The sequence below is a fragment of the Perna viridis genome, chromosome 3 (assembly GCF_037379345.1).
Source record: "Perna viridis isolate PV_CMFRI_1.1 ecotype Kerala chromosome 3, ASM3737934v1, whole genome shotgun sequence".
In the NCBI taxonomy this organism is placed as follows: Eukaryota; Metazoa; Mollusca; class Bivalvia; order Mytilida; family Mytilidae; genus Perna; species Perna viridis.
This window is the reverse complement of record NC_142447.1, coordinates 30,687,131-30,699,753: the sequence shown is the minus strand read 5'-3', so window position 1 is coordinate 30,699,753 and position 12,623 is coordinate 30,687,131. Positions and strand designations below refer to the sequence as shown.

The 12,623-nt window shown below is 33.3% G+C and overlaps 1 protein-coding gene across 3 annotated transcripts in view; it reads left to right on the top strand.

Moving 5' to 3' along the window:
- The first annotated feature begins 5,036 nt into the window (after positions 1–5,036).
- LOC148621824 (vitamin D3 receptor-like) overlaps positions 5,037–12,623 on the top strand; it is a 112,325-nt gene continuing 104,738 nt past the window's right edge. The window contains exons 1-2 of one of the 3 annotated variants that reach the window (XM_088576596.1): positions 5,080–5,172; positions 11,134–11,168. The gene's annotated coding sequence lies outside the window, so the exon portion shown is untranslated. Of the gene's footprint in view, positions 5,173–11,133; positions 11,169–12,623 lie in introns of all 3 variants that reach the window. The other 2 variants (XM_088576594.1, XM_088576595.1) reach the window with 2 other exon arrangements.

Below are 12,623 nucleotides of genomic sequence, written 5' to 3'. Positions count from 1 at the left end.
CTGGATAATCTCAAACAAGTTTTGCCTTGGATCTTCAGTTTTAAAGTGATTTGATGTGGTCAGAATATTAAATTCAAATTTTTTTTTGAAACTAGGAGAAGGTGATAAATTCTGTAGCTGCTTGAGGTCAAAGGTAAAAAAATGCAATGACTTCAATTTTGTTACAGCTTTTGAAGGTCTGAAGTCCAACACTGCATATCTATTGAATCATTTGGTCAATGTAAAATTTGACACCACTTCCTGCAAAAAAATATAGGGAAAGGAGGATAAAGCTACCAATGGTCTTGACAATCAATCTTTAATACATTTATTTTACTGAAATTTTCAACAATATTTGGCCCATTTCACAAATTACATTCATCATTTTCAACAGGAATGGGTGTACTGGTGTTTGACATGAACCTCATTCAGCTGATTGGTGTGCATTGTGCATATGAAATTTTGTTTTCAGATACTCTCTTACTTCTTCTTCTATGCAAATAAGATGGAATCAGAAGGCAACAGTGTCAAATACAAACCTTTTCCTGGTTTTCAGTTAAAAACTTGAGAAAAATGGGTATGTATTTCTATGAAATTGTACTACAAGGTTCTATACCACCAAATAGAAGGTTGTGATTACTCCAAAGAGTAAAGGCTTAAAACCATTTTGGGGATTAGGAAAAAGGAGGCAAAAATATGTATATTTTATACTTTTTTAAAATGCTGATTTATGTCCAGTTGGAAATTTTAAAAGGTCCACATTTCTTCTGGTCAGAAAGTCCCAATCCAAATACAGAGTGTTATCACGCTTGTTCACTCTTCAATATTTGTGGCTCAGGCACAGATCCTGTAAAAAGTGTGTCTGGCATACAACCCCTAAAGTTGGGATTTTTTTGCATGAAATTTTGATTATTTGGTTTTTTATCCTTGAGGATCAAAATATTTATGTCACTGGTCTATGCCTGGAACTTTCCTACTATTTCTGAACTCTTACACAAAAATATAGTCCAAATGTAATTCCTTTTATATCATTCAATACCTCTTTTATAACCAATAAATGTTTTTGGCAATTATTCAGCACAATAATATTCTATTATTTCTGCAAATTAAAATTGATATCTAGTCTTGAATCAACAGAAGACTCCTAATAATTTTAGTAGTCAATTTCATTTAGGGAATTAAAAGTTCTTGCAGTAATGTGTCAAGGAACATGGAATGTTTTGAACATGGTCCATTTAACACACTTGTCAGTCAAAATCTTCATCTTATCATTAATATTTTATTATTAATAGACAGGAAGTGAAGAGTAGTATTTTAACCCATCAAAATTGGTAGGAAAATTTAAGTTGATAAAATCTTTTTATTTTATGCTCATCAAGGAAATTATTTTCTTAAGGTGAAATTGGTTTTATTTGAGTATAACTAGTGTATGATAAATACTCAGTTAAAATATTTTTAATGTAAATGCAAATGCAAACTTTTTGACAGGATTAAATATTTAGGAAAAGGGTGAAATTGAACAAAATTGTAAATTTGTGTGAAGTTCGATACTGTTTACCTATGGATTATAGTTCATACTTCAGAAATCAGTAGCAAAGATTTACATTCAGTTTCTACATACAACAAATGTATAAGGGAAAAAAGTTTTTTTTAATAATATGGGAAAAGCAAATGTCTAAAGATTAATTTTACATCATGTAATCTTTGAAAATTTGTTCATGCTACAATTTTCACTAGAATCGAAAACCTTCAGTGCTAACAGCACTTTGGTTCATTAATTGTACTCGCAAAATTTGTTCAGCCTTTTGGATCCTCTCCTGCGGTCGTATCAATTGTCATGTGAAGTTTCATGTTACCATATGAAAAGATGCGGGTAACTGTTACATTCCGTTCTGACTACTGCTTAACCTATATTTGCAGTTGGTAGATGATATTAGGCATTGTTATCTTACCACAAGACATTTTGTTTTTATGGGTTTGAATCTGACTTTGATTTAAAGGTACCACTTGTTAATGTAAATGTAGACATGTAACGGGGAAAACTTGTTGGTCACATTCATGATTGCTTTTTTAGTTTTCGAATATAGCTGAGTACCGGTACTCGTGCATTCCCGGTGGTCTCGAATACACAACAGCTTCACTTTCAAAAGATTGGTTTGTTTTCTTGATTTTACCAGCCTGACAGAAGTGAGATCTGAATGATGAGTGCGGTCAATTACTACTCTCACTTAAAACCATTGATTGTAAACGCTTCTAATTCTTAGATGGTATTATTCAAACGAACGGAAAAAATTACCATCTTCACTATGCTAGAAAAGTTTTTAAAGTGATTATGGAAGACAAAACAGACAGAAAAATAAGTTTCAAACTAAATTAAATGTTAATTGAAGTGTTTAGTTTACAAACAAAATCCATACTCAAAAAAGTAAAATGTATGACTTTTGATGGATGCAAGAGAAAAGCACGATCTTGATAATTACTGAACTACGCCCATGTAAATCAAATTGTTTTAGAAGAGACTACATGTTCATGGAATGATCGAAGGTAATTGACCCAAAATCTTTTCAATGAACTAGTTTATCAGAACGATACTGAACCATATCCCAGCCAACAATTTTAGGGCCCTTCAATCTAGTCTGTCCGTGTGAATTTATTTACGTCCCAGCGTACATTGGCCCAGATTCAGACGTTCAATCTCGTGTATGACCGTATTCCAGGTGACTTCAATTTTACCCTCCTATGTCAATATTTGATTTTATCAAACTATTAAAACCTTGTCTAAAAGGTGTAGAAATTTTTAGAGTCTGTATGAAATGAAATTTTAAAAAAGATCAATGGCTGGCATAACAAACAAAAGTTATACAGTGTGAAACGTTTAGATATCATTGTGCATCGGACAAGTTTCTTATTTTGGATTTCCTTTGTTATTTGCCGTTCTATGACCTATTTTTATAGCTGGTCGAAATTTATTAAATTGATCACAGTGTCCTGGGAACAAATGCTTTAACAAGTTAAGCTAGATCTTCATGTAAAGGTCAGTATTATAAACTACCCTTAGATCACTAATAATTACATAGTCAATTGTAGTTGTATTTTCACGTGTGTATTTTGCTTCGTCCCTGAATTATAAAGTCCGCTTGCGACTTAATCATCAACGGAAAATCATTTTAATTGAAGTGCATGTTCAATATATTCTCTCTTCTTTAATGTCTTCGCGTCAGAAGAACTATCAACAAATGGGCCATTCTTCGAGAAGTCTGCTTGAACTTAATGCATGGGCACATAAGCACTGAACTTTCAATTTTCTTACCTCTACAGTCAGAAGAATCCGTAAAACGATTATGAAAATTTGTGTCAATTTGAGATGTACTTAGGTACTTGCACGTACTTTTTTTTTTAAACATTCCCACCCACTTTTAGATTCAAAATACAATTGTAATATTAAAGCATATTAGGTAAAAAGAGTTTATTATACTTTATAAGTATCCTTGATGGAAAAGCCATTAATCTATCGAAGATGTAAAAACCCGTTGCGAGCACTTAGTAAGCAGCATATCTTGCATTTACTAAGTGCTCGCAGTATGTAAAAATCATACTTCGTTAAGCCTACAGAATATCTCGATTCCTTCTCGAAATCGAAATAGAAAATGAAGAAACGTTAACAACAAAGCTACGACAAACGTGGCCACTTTGAACTATCCATATTTATGAAGTAATAGTTCAGCTGCCCCGGAGAATATACATTTCATTTCACAGCTCAAACGTTTTTTTTTTAAATCTGTTGTCGCTACGCAACCTTTTTTGTAAGGGCTAAAGGGCTAGGACAAAAACTATTGTTGGAACAAGGATCAGTTATCCAAAGACTGTTCTACGTCCTTTCTGTTTTCAGAATGAACTAAGGGACGATCATTTATTTTTGATGGGTTGGAAAATATTAAATGGTATAATTTCATATCCATGATATTAAACGATCTCCCTCCGCAATATCATATGGTCGTTTCCTACATTTGTCTTAGATTCTCTCCCTCCCGCTTACCGAGGGGCGGGGCAGACAAAGGGATACCTTTCTCCCTCTTCCGTCCCTTTACTTATAACACTCGTCCCTTCTCCTTACTTCTCCATCCTTTCTCCTTTTCCTGTTCGCCATCCCCTTATCCAGTGGGGACGGGCCTGGCCCCCTTAGAAAAAATTGTTGAAAAATTGTGTGTGTTTAATCATGAAAAACACTCACTTTGTGATTCTCACCGTTGATCCTGTCAAGAATTTTTTGCCCCCTCCCCCTCTTACCTAAAACTCTGGATCCGCCATTGCGGACACGACCTTCATTGACCAGCACGGTTGGTGTCTTGCAATAAGCAGGAACTGCTAACAGGTCCTTGCCAGTGTAGCTAATTGTGTCTCTCTTCACAATTTAGGGCTTGTGCGGGGAACGCCAGTGTTCATTGTCGTCTTCCGTGGTGTGGTCCGTGCAGCTCTTCTGGTGCTGTGTATTTTAATTTTTGTCCTTGATAGTGTATATGTTCTCGAATGTGATTTGTCCATGGATTTACCATTCCTCGTATCGATTCATCCATGGTCATCTTCGATTTACCTTTCCATACTGATCAAGTAATTTACTACAAAACCAATGATTAAGGCACCGACCATTTTATCAGCGAGCAGGGATGGGGCTTTGAACCTTTTGTAGAAGAATATTACCCTTCCATTGAAAAAAAAATATGATTCTATATTTTACCCTCTACTTAACATGGCAGATTTTCAAAAAAAAATGTTTATCTCGGTTCTTGCTGAAATATAAACAAACATTTTGCGCTTGCCGGAAAAAAAAATCTTATCCGACATCAATTCCAGGGCTTCCCCACGGGGGTGGCCCCCTTCACTATGCATGGTAGAAGTGGTCGGTGGCGAAGCAAATCTTATTGTTATTTATCATATTATGCACACATGATATAAGTTTATTTAATAAAAGCTCACTTTGTTTCGAAATGGTAACGAATGGAAATTTAATTTGCGTTATTGATTACCTGATTACTATGCTAATTTTCCGGAAAAAAAATTAAAAAGGTCCGTATTTGTTTCTGTAATAATATTTCACTTCAATATCCGGTTTGTTGGGGAAACAGAATTTTCCTTTTTTAGATAATAATATACCTACGGGACGTAAGTGTTTGGATTTTCACATTGTAACACAGGGTAAATATTTAACAGCTAAACGTAGTTTCCCCCTAATTTACCGTTGTCCAGCCGTGGGCATTTGAGGGAGCCTGTCCTACAAAAGGGTCAACAAGTACGGTACTCGTATTCTGATAAACCAGTTCTTGTAATTACTCTCCTGGTTTCTTCTCATTGTTAGTTTAAACACGTTAAAATGAAATGGCACATTTTTAATACCAAATCAACAACAAATATAAATTTACCACATTCAAGCTCAAATTCACATGTAAGTATGCACTAAACTGTGAGTGTGCAACAACTGACATACTGTATAATGTATGTAAGTATAACTTCAATAATACATTTTGTATAACTCATGTGACAGGTAGTTAGTATCATGGGTATCCTGAGCCTGAGGTCAACTTCCTTGATGTAAAATTTATTTATCCTGGTATCTTCTTTAGATTAAGAAGAACATCTTGAATATTTGCAATATATGAATTATTGTAATATGTAGTAGGCATTGTGCATAAACAAATACAGCATTTGTTTACCACTGTTAGATTTCATGTAAATGGCACATGGTTGTAGACACATGTATTCATTTACTGAGCAGTAGTTAGCAGCTAGAGAATGTTGACTAAAATAAAATTAATAAAAAAATATAGGAATTATTATTAAAATATATAATATATAAATATGTGTTTTGAACTGCAAATGCATTTCTTCATTTACCCAAAGATCTAGCATTTGAATATTGTTTGTCTTCGGAAAGAGTTTTTGATGAAAATAAGTGACAACATTGATTGCAATGTGATGGTCTCATAATGTAAATACTGTACTACTTTTAATCATCCTTTGTTATTTAAGTTAAAATTTTTGATGTTCAAGAAATTGTTTTAGTTTTTAAAGTAATTATTCGGGTCACTTATTGTTATTTTTCATTCATTCCATGACATATCATATTCAGACAATGAATTTTCGTTCTTATCATTCTGCACCCTACTACAAGTAACTTGCATGTGCATGTTGCCGTAAAACTCTCCACCTTCACTTCAGCTATGTTACAGCTTGTGTTGTACTTGCTACTACTTAGTAACTATGAATGTATGAGGAAAACAATGGCCTTAATTGTCAGCAAAGTCAGAGCATTCAAATGTTAGGTTCCCTTTTCAACAAATAAGACTTCATGCCATTTATCATTTTGCCAAGTTTGTTGAGGATTTTTTCATCAGTGGGAGATGGCAAAGGTCTTTACAAATATTTGTGAAATTATTGGAAGAAAAGTTTGGTTCAGCGTAGATTGCAGGGTTGTATCAAGATCCTCCAACCCAAAGTAGCTTTTTTGAAAATGTTAGAATACATGTACTTAGGAATAACAAAGACGTCTTTTAAAGATTTTGTCTAGTCTACATTTTTTACTATTGCCGAAGCTTCAATGTAGTGTTTTGCATGGAGGAAAGTTCCTCAAGTGTCAGTATGATGATTTTTTAGACGAATTTTATACATTTCAACTTCTTATTATTAAACTTTGAAGGGAAGTCATATATTTTTAAAAAAAATTATATAAAAATCTTTACCTTAATGAATATTTCAGGTGCATAGTACAATGTCTTTTGTAATGTTGGTAACTCCTGCCTGAAAGCCTTTTTACTGAGTACTTTTATACAATGTTAGATCTCAAATTAGTGCTTTATTTTCATAATTACATGTACATATGTATCTATGTTGTTGGGTTATGGTTGTTTCAATGTGTTATAAGTTATAATTGTTTCATTTTAAGGTATCTCTAGGCAGAATTACACATAAAATTCCTGCATATATTGTCTGTCTCAGAAATTTGGTCACTTTTATTTTTTCATTTTATATTATTCTCATTTTAAACAGACTGACTATAAAGTACATGCTCTAAGGACTCTAACATACCTGCAACTAAAACTTGTGCTGATTTACACCTATGTTATCGTAGTTGGTGAACATTTAGTAGATAGTTGTCTTCTGTAATAGAGTTTTGTATGTATTTCTCTGAAAGACTTTGTTGATAAAGATTTCTGAGACTAATTGTGTCATTAGTTTTCATTCATGGTACATGTTCAAGTTTTTTTTTTGTTGTATATGAAGTTGTTTTATTGAAAGCACAACTATCCATTCATCCTGTGTCGACTAAACATAGCCTTGTCTACAAATTTGTGAAGGGATATACATGTATATGTTCATAACAATCTTGTTAGCACTTGAGCATCACAACATTCTTGCATATTGTGTGTACATATGTGTACTCTGTCTCATTTCGTAGGAAAATATAGAACCCTAATGGTTTTCAGTCATACAAATGCATATACAAAATATAGGTGAAAGGTCAAGGGAGCTAAGTCAATCTTGTTCATGGAGAGGCCAAACCACACTATATTGCCCTTATTTTTAGTGGAAGTTATTTGACATGTTTTAGATACTTATTTTTTTAACAATTTCAAATGTGTAAAAAAATTCGGGTTGAAATTAAAACAAAATTTGTGGTAGGGTTATTAACTTAAAGACAGGAAAAAACAATTATGTCTTTTATATACTCCACTTTGAGATGAGAAGTTTATAGTGTTCTTTGTGTCTGTCCATCAGTTTCTATTCCTCTGTCTTCACATTTTTTTGTTTTCTCTGCAACTATATATCTCAGTCACTTGATATGTTGACGAAACCTTTAAATTAATATTCTGTAACATTGGATTTTGTTTTAGACCTGATCTTCATCAACTTCATGTTTGACAACTTTATTTATAGTTTCTGGTGTCCATACATTGTTATTCTTTTGTGAGCTTTGGTTTGCTTACAGTTTTTTCTGGATTTTATACAACTGCAAAAATGGCAGTCATACAATGGTATCATGGTATTGTTGTTCATCATCTGTAGACATTTTGTATCCATACAATAACTTGAGTATAAGTGTATAGATCTGTATGACATTTTACCACAAGGTGTCATAAGAAAGGCTGGAATTGATTTTGGGTGTTGTGAGTTTTAGGAATCAGGGGCCAGAAACACTCAGTTTTCTTATATTTGGACTTTAACTTAAATATACATGTAATTTAAAAATCTCTTTACAAGCCAAGTTGAAGGTGCCATACCACAAAAAGAAGGTAATAAACTGTAGAGATACTAATTCAAGAATCATTTTAAATTATTAAAGAACCATTATTTTACTTAGATTAAGTATGCCCTTTTATTCTGGTAAAACATGGTTAAATGGCCTATTTGTCACAATGTTTCCTTTTTCTCCAGCTGCAACAAGGACCATTATGAAATTAATTTGACATTCATACTGATGACATATACTGAGGAAACTCATTAGAACATGCCATTTACATATGTATGTAATCAATAACATGAGTATGGTTTTCTAGCTGTGAGCACACTTAATACTAGAATATAAACACATTCTTGGTATTACCACTAACATATGATGTAGAAAGGACAACTGTCACAATTACTACTGTTAACAGTTGTGTCCATTTAAAATGGTATTAACTGTGTTACAGGTATTACCGTTAACAACTGTATCCATTTAAAATGGTATTACTGTGTCACAGGTATTACCATTAACAACTGAATCCATTTGAAATGGTTTTAATCTTGTCACAGGTATTACCAATAACAACTGAATCCATTTAAAATGGTTTTGACTGTGTCACATGTATGTATTACTGTTAACATTTACTAAGTTGTAATCAAAGAAAAAGAATTTTAGTTTCCATGACTAATGGGTGGTCTTTTCCCTAACTTGGTGGTTTAGTCCATGGCCATATCACACAAAGGCTTCAAAGGTACATGTATTGGTAGTCAGTGCTTCTCTGCTAAGCATGTGGCATATAGGAGATAGAGTGATGTGTCCATTTGGATGCCTACCTATGGGCAGTGAGTTGCTTTTATAAGCTAGCACAGAAAAATCTGGCTCAGCTTGTGAGACTAGCACCAGGCAAGAACTGTTTGGTTGATCAAATGTTCTTATCCTGAAGTACATGAAATTTCTGCTATGGGACATAAAACCACATCCATCATTTCCTTTTACCAATATTTAGCCTAACGTATTTTGATTTACTCATTAGCAGACAGAGTTTATATGTGTGTTTTTTTTATTTTCCATGTAACCATGTCAACATGTTACGATATTGTAATGTTTATTTAATGTGACAGTAGTTTCACTACCTTTCTGAGATCTTGTACACTATATAAGCATGAATGAAATAAATAATTGTTCCCAAATAAAGTTTTATAGCTATTAATAATGCAGCTGCATCATTTTGAATTGGGTAAGGCTATAATTTATTTCTTTAGATATTTAAAGTTTAATAATTCAGGTACATCTGTGCTTCATAACAAATCTTGTAATTTTGTCATCTTCCCAAGTTAGCATTAGCCAATTTTTTAAATTATATCCCACTCAATGTGTGAGTGGTATGTTAGAATCACCTTGGCTGTCTGTCCGTCTGTCTATCTGTCATTCCACCCATCCAAATTTTCATCACAAAAATCTCAGCTCCCACTGGATGGATTTCTTTGAAATTTGGCATGTAGCTTTATATAAATAGGACATATATTGTAAGAAACTTTTAGTGTAATTTTGCATAATGAAATATCAAATCCAAGATGTATTATCTTCAGAAACATTGATATAACGCTGTCATCTTTTTCCATGTACAATATCACAAGAATATGTATAGTGTATATGTCAAAGAGACAACAAACCCACCGGGTTACAAAATGTCAGCCCAAGGCCACCTATTGGTCTTCAATGAACAACGAGAAAATCCTCATACCACAGGGCAGGCTGCAGCGGGCCCTAAAGCATGTACAATGTATATCAAACATAATTAGTTATTGTCTTTAAGAGTTTCAATTTGTCACAAAAGTTTCCCACAATGCAATATAATAATGATTGATTTGTCCATGAGTAATAGCTAATAGACCATTCTAATAATTTTACTGAAAATAGACATTAATAATTTTAATAAAATTCTCACAAATGTTGTTCAGTTACTGTATGACTTAGATTTGTAAAATTTCTCAATTTTGTAACATTTGTCCCAGATATTATGTTGCAATAAGATGTGTAATTGAAAAATCAATGAAAAAATTCAAAACTTTTTTCCCCTTGGCTGCATTACAAGGATCTATTAATGTGAGATCAATCTGTATGTAATGTATCGTTAATACAGAAAAATGAAAATGAGCTGCATCTCATTACAATGTTGATCTTTGGAATGTCCATGGAATGTGAAATGCATTATGTATATAAGAATGTTCAAAGGCTGACGAAGAAAAAATTAGCTCTATTTATTCTGTAAAACAAATTTATCTTGCATAATTTGCCAGCATGGATTCCCATTACATGCATTTAGGTTCTGTAGACTTGTCATTACAATTAAACATTTTTGTGTATGAACCTGTAGTCCATGGGGGATGATGAATCACTTTGATTCCTCCAGCAAGGAGTAGTTTTGCACTATTTATTATCATACCTTTTCATTATTTGGCTACTTTTCCAGTATCAGTGAAGATAGTTTGTGGTTCAATGTTGTCTGATTCATTTAATGTATTGCAACTTTAAGTCTTGTTTTTGTTTTGTTTTTTGTAATCACATTAAAAATAGAAGACATTAGAAGGTTTTGAATTTTCTTCAAACTTTGGTGTATGGTTCGTAGCAATATGCTTGGATTTACTAACAAATTAAAGCTAGTTGCCTGTGTAACTCATCCATTTTTGGATAGATTTCCTTTAAACTTTGTGAATGGTATTATTTACTAAGCAAAAAAGCTTGTAAGGGATTGACTTTCAGAACACTTCTTTGTCTCCTGGATAGTGCTACCATTTTATTTGGACAGTTATTTATCAAACTTAAGTGGCAAATTTCACAGAAATCTGGCCAGGGGAATCTTGGTTATTATATTAAACAACAGATGCATTCCATCCATATTTATCGTATTATTTCTTGCTTACTATGTATTTTAGAATGGTATGCAGTTTGAGCCAACTGTAGCATGGAGGTAAGAGTATCCTCACTGCAGATATTTAAACCTATTAGTGGCTTTTTATGGGTCCTTAATTTTTTCTTGGTCTTTTTATGATGACTTAGCTATTCTATGGATTGCATATGTACAACATGTAGGTGTGTTGGGTATTGTGGGAGGATTGACACTAATGTTCTTTAACTGACTTAAAGAATGACCTCATCCTTGTTGATGGGACATGAGATGTTATATTCGAAGTCCATGGCAGTATCATGTCTCATTCTTCAACATGATGGGGATTCACATACCTATTCATATCGATAGTTTTAATTTTTGGTGAAGGTGTACCAAACATACATGTATCTATAACTGCTTCTATTATCTGGGGTTAGGGTGCTTGCCTCTTGTGCTGCACATTTTAAATTCAATTCCCTGCTTTAGAAACACACTTGGCAGGTGTTTCTAGAAAAGCAGAATATGCTTATTCAACAGGTGCACCTTATTCATGTCTCAGATTTTAGTGGAGTCTTGGTTGTTCATTTACATGTTTCTTTGTATGTGTTATTTTGTTTATGTCATGTTTTTTGTTTTGTGTATCTGTTTTTCCTGTCTTGTCTTTATCCTTGGAATATATTCTTTTGATTACCACTTGATCCTTGGTTCCCTTGGTTATTCTTAGAAGATAGAATGATGATGTGATGGCTCAATGCCAAAATAATTTTTGTAACTGAGACAACATGCCTTCTTACATGCATTTTGTTTGGTCTCAGTTCAGTGTGAGCCACATATGCCTATAGTTTAAACTTTGTTAATTGAGAGCCACATATGTCTTATCATTTACAATGTAGTTTAATCTCAGTTCAATGTGAGCCACATATGCCTACAGTTTAAACTCAGTTCAATGTGAACCACATATGCCTACAGTTTAATCTCAGTTCAATGTGAGCCACGTATGTTTACAGTTTAAACTCAGTTCAATGTGAGCCACATATGTTTACAGTTTAAACTCAGTTCAATGTGAGCCACATATGCCTACAGTTTAATCTCAGTTCAATGTGAGCCACATATGCCTACAGTTTAATCTCAGTTCAATGTGAGCCACATATGCCTACAGTTTAATGTGAGTTCAATGTGAGCCACATATGCCTACAGTTTAATCTGAGTTCAATGTGAGCCACATATGCCTACAGTTTAATCAGAGTTCAATGTGGGCCACATATGCCTACAGTTTAATCTTAGTTTAATGTGAGCCACATGCCTACAGTTTAATCTTAGTTCAATGTGGGCCACATATGCCTACAGTTTAATCTTAGTTCAATGTGAGCCACATATGCCTACAGTTTAATCTGAGTTCAATGTGAGCCACATATGTTTACAGTTTAATCTGAGTTCAATGTTAGCCACATATGTTTATAGTTTAAAATCATGTCATAGTTATACATACTTTCTCATCATTAAATCAATGGTGGATTGGCATCTTGAAAAAAATTG